At 43.4% G+C, this 4,601-nt stretch overlaps 1 pseudogene; it reads left to right on the top strand.

Moving 5' to 3' along the window:
• The first annotated feature begins 2,989 nt into the window (after positions 1–2,989).
• LOC126486873 (60S ribosomal protein L35-like) lies at positions 2,990–3,731 on the top strand (annotated as a pseudogene).
• The last annotated feature ends 870 nt before the right edge of the window (positions 3,732–4,601 follow it).

The raw sequence follows: 4,601 nt of genomic DNA, 5'->3' as shown, positions 1-4,601 counted from the left end.
GATTTTACTAAGCTGTGAGAATAGTGAATTGTGTCATTTGCAGGAAAATGGATGGAAACAAAGATCATATAAGCAAAACAAAGCAGGTTCAAAAATAGCCAGAGCATAGATTAGATAGATAGATAGATAGAGAGAGAGAGAGAGAGAGAGAGAGAGAGAGAGAGAGAGAGAGAGAGAGAGAGAGAGAGAGAGAAGATGCAGAGAGAGGGGACAGATAGAAAGCTTAATGGCTTTCTCATGGCTGGCTCAGCCTGCTTTCTTACAGAACCCAGAACCACCAGCCCGGGAGTAGCCCCACCCACAATGGCCTGGGCCCTCGCCATCAATCACTAATTAAGAAAATTTCCTACAGGCTTGGCTACAATTGACCTTATGGAGGTATTTTCTTAATCGAGCCTTCCTCTGATGACTCTAGCTTGTGTCGATTTGACATAAAACTAGCCAGCACAGTGGATGTTTGTCTTCTAGATAATTAAAATCCAGTCATGTTGACAATGAATGAACCCAGGTCCCATGTATCAGGTTTTTCAGGGCCTTTGTGTGCAGGCCCTGGGGCTTGAGTCTTGTTTGCTGAGGTTAAGGACCTCCTAAAGAGACAACCTCAACCACAATTGCACTGGTGCAGGCTGGAGAATTTTGTGTGCCATCTGAGCCTGCACATGCTTAAAGAAGAATTGCGCACTGCTAAGACACAATGCTTTTATAGATGGCTTGTCTCGGGATGTGTCTCACCTTTCCCAATAATTTACTGTAAAGACATTAAGTATTTTGGGTGAAATTGCATTTACTAACAGTGATAGGGCATATCCTCCGAACTTAACTAAATATTCAAAATTAGGGCTGAAAAGGAGAGGCTTGTGACTGGAAGCTATAGGTTCACACGAAAGAGTAGCTTACTATTAAAATGTCTACATCCCTCCATTTATTCAAGATCTCTTAAACACCTATGCAAACAAATCCATATGGAGCACTACCCTGAACTGTAAGTATAGGACCCACTTAGAACAGCTTCTCTGTAGAGTAAATAAAAACACGCTTTGTCCAGACAATTGTCACCTTATTTTAAATAAAGCCATTGTGTCATTGTGGCTTATGTAATATGCATTCATTTAAAGGCCATTCTGAGGTGGGTGATACACTTTGTTGGTAACATTGTTTGAATAACATTGAGGTTCTATCTCAGACCCAATGGGAAGAAAGATACTGCATTATGGTAGTTAGTTAAATATATTTTTAATTTAAGAGACAGTAAAAGCTTGCTGGGTGTGGTGGCACATACCTGAAATCCGGGCACTTAAGAGACTAGATAATACCACACACCTCAGCTGGGGAGATGGCTCACTGGGGAAGTGGTCCACATGCGAACATTGTGACTTGGGTTTGAATTCTCCCAGAACCCACATTAAAAAGCCAGTTTGTAGCACTCACATGGCAGCTCACAACTGTCTGTAATTCTAGTTCTGGGAGATGTAAAGCCTTCTGCTGACCTCCATGGGTACCAGGCAGGAATGTGATGCACAGACATGCATGTAAGTAAAGTACTCATGCACATAAAATATAATAATTTTAAAAACCAGATGTAGTAACATATCTGCATGCCTTGCACTTGTACAGCAATGGGGAGGCAGAGACAGAATTCCCCACAGTGTGTGGGCAGACAAGAGACTTGCTTCAAACATGGTGGAAGCAAGAAGGAACACTGCAGGCTGTCCTTGGATCTCTGCCTTCACGCGGTGGCACGTGGGCACCACCACCCCGTACACACTCTGTGCATTCAGGGGAGCCCTGGCTATAAATGGCCCTGCCTAAGAAAGAGGGAGAACATGAGCCAAATAACTTTGTTAATAAATGATTCTCAAACGATCAAACAGAGGGAACCATTGCCTGAATTCTCTGAAGTGTCTGCCATTGTCTTCCCAGATCTCCAGTATCAACTGGAGTTTGTCCTCCCAAAGCTTTGGGCTACCTTAACTTACATGGAAGAGGAATTCTTTTTTCTATTGACATGAAGTATCACCTGGACTTTTTTCATGCGTCTTATTTTGGGGAAAATTTATGACATTTTTAACTTTAGGAAGTTTTGCTTTCCCTGACATTTTATTACTTTGCATATTTGAAACATTTCAATTCCAGACAATAAATATTATGCGATTATTGTTTTCATATGAACAGGCTATTTCCTCCTGAATTTTCTAACCCCCTTTTCCCAGCTTATGATAATAAAAATTTATTAGTAACAGCTTTTGCAGAATCACACGCAGTGGAAATGGAAAGGAAGGGGTGTGTGAGAGAAGAGGGCCGGCGGTAAAAATGAGCTGAGGTGTGCGGCTTTCTTCCTGATGAGTCTCGGCTTTCTCTCTTTCGGTTGAAATGAAGATTATATTTATTCTATAAATCATTTTTATGATCTGTCATAACCAGTTACCCTAGTCAATGGCATGCTTATATCATTATTGGGAAACGAATGAATCTCAGTAAGCTGGATGGAGTTAGCGCACGGCGAGCGACTCTTCCGGGTTAGAAAACATCTCTCCTCAAAAGCAAGCATCAAGTTTTCAGGCCAAGTATCCCTCCTTCAGAAAGAGCTCTCTGGCCACTCTTTAACATACTGAAATGCCACCCTAGTGCCCTTTCTCCACCCAGTTCCTTCTTCACTTGCTGTCTCCTAACAAGCCATTTCACCTGTCAATTTTACAGTCGCCTTCATCCAGAATGTAGACTCTGCACTCCATAACCACGGCCCACCCTGCCCGCTGCTGTTTCCTACCTCGCAGAGCTGTGCCGAGCACCAGAGTGTCGGTGCAGTCAGCATCTGCTAAATGAAGGAGAGAATGTTCAATACTCCTGCAAATCCCCTTCTACCTCAGCTCCCAGCGGTAAACCTCCCCGCAAGTCCTCAGAGCCTCTTCCAAGTACTCAGAGCCTCTTCCACTGTATTTCAAGAGGACTTTTTTTTTTTTTTTAAATCTTTTGTATTTTTGGGAACAAGATGGCTCGGATTGGTAAAAGTGCCTGACACAAAAGCCTGAGAAGCTGAGTTAGATCCCCATAGAAGAACCGGATCCTCACGCCTGTCCTCTGACTTCCACACACACTCTTGTGGCGTGGGAGTGAGTGACCACACCCACACGCATGCACAATAAAGATTAATTTTTTTTTAAGTTTCACACTGAGGGACTGGAGAGAGTACCCAGCAGTTAGGATCATTTGCTGTCCTTGCAGAAGCCCCAGCCTCAATGTGATCGCCCACATCAGATAGCTCCCAGGAGTAGTTACGGAAGTCAGCCCCACTTCTTCCTCTTTCTCTCGGACCAGGTGGCCTCAGTGGTGAGCAACGCACCAAGATTAAGGCTCGGGACCTGCGCGGCAAGAAGAAGGAGGAGCTGCTAAAACAACTGGACGATTTGAAAGTGGAGCTATCCCAGCTTCGCGTCGCCAAGGTGACAGGCGGCGCCGCGTCCAAGCTCTCCAAGATATGAGTTGTCCGTAAATCCATCGCCCGTGTTCTCACCGTCATTAACCAGACTCAAAAGGAAAACCTCAGGAAATTCTACAAGGGCAAGAAGTACAAGCCTCTGGACCTGCGACCCAAGAAAACTAGAGCCATGCGCCGGCGGCTCAACGAGCACGAGGAGAAGCTGAAGACAAAGAAGCAGCAGCGGAAGGAGAGGCTGTACCCGCTACGCAAGTATGCGGTCAAGGCCTAATGGAAGGGCAATAAAGTGCAAGACTGGCAACAAAAAAAAAAAAAAAAAAAAAAAAAAAAACAGATAGCTCCCAGCCATGTGAGACTCCAGCTCCAGAGGATCTGATGCACTCTCTGGCCTCCTCGGGAGCCCGCATGCCCATGCTCCACATCAGATAAGCAGGCACGCACATAATGTTTTAACAACATCATAAAACTGTAAGTTAATTTTTAAAAGTCTTTATAATGTTGATGCTTCCTAAGTCACACTGCACCTTCAACAGTAAGAAATAAGGCCACTGCAATTAAAGTTATGATGTAGGTGGGTTTCCAGCAATGCTATATCAAACTTTAGAGCCACACTGCATCTCAGTGCTTATTCACGGTGTCATTTTATGACAGCGTCAGGCTGGCATTTGTCAAGTCACACGTTACAAAGTTTTTTAGATGGAGCATGCAGAATATAGTCTGTAATATACATACATACATATATATGTATATATATTTTAGTTCAAAGTCGTATAGTTTATACACAGAAATATTTTTCAGATGAAAAGTACAATTCAGTGACTAGTAACAAATGAACAGTTATATAAACAGCATCACCATCAAGATACAGGTCCCAGGTCCCTTTGTTATTGATCTGCTCCCCTGTCACTCACGCCTGGAACTGCTGCTGTTTCCTGTCCCTCTGGTTTTTACCATTTCTGGGATGGCACACAAAATACAATGATTCCTTCTAAGGTTGACTTCCAGACGTCGGACTTCTTTTACTTAGCGTAATGGCTCACCCATTGTCTTGTGTATCACCACCACCTTGCTTTTGGCGGCTACTATTCCACTGTATGGAATATTATATATGTATATTTTAATGTATGCTGTTTGATTATTTGTTTACTACTGAGCTTCAATTCAG

This window comes from Alexandromys fortis, unplaced genomic scaffold, assembly GCF_014885135.2.
Source record: "Alexandromys fortis isolate MF-2015 unplaced genomic scaffold, M_Fortis_MF-2015_v1.1 scaffold_145, whole genome shotgun sequence".
Classification (NCBI taxonomy): domain Eukaryota; kingdom Metazoa; phylum Chordata; class Mammalia; order Rodentia; family Cricetidae; genus Alexandromys; species Alexandromys fortis.
The sequence above is the reverse complement of the archived record's forward strand: the minus strand, read 5'-3'. Positions and strand labels throughout refer to the sequence as shown.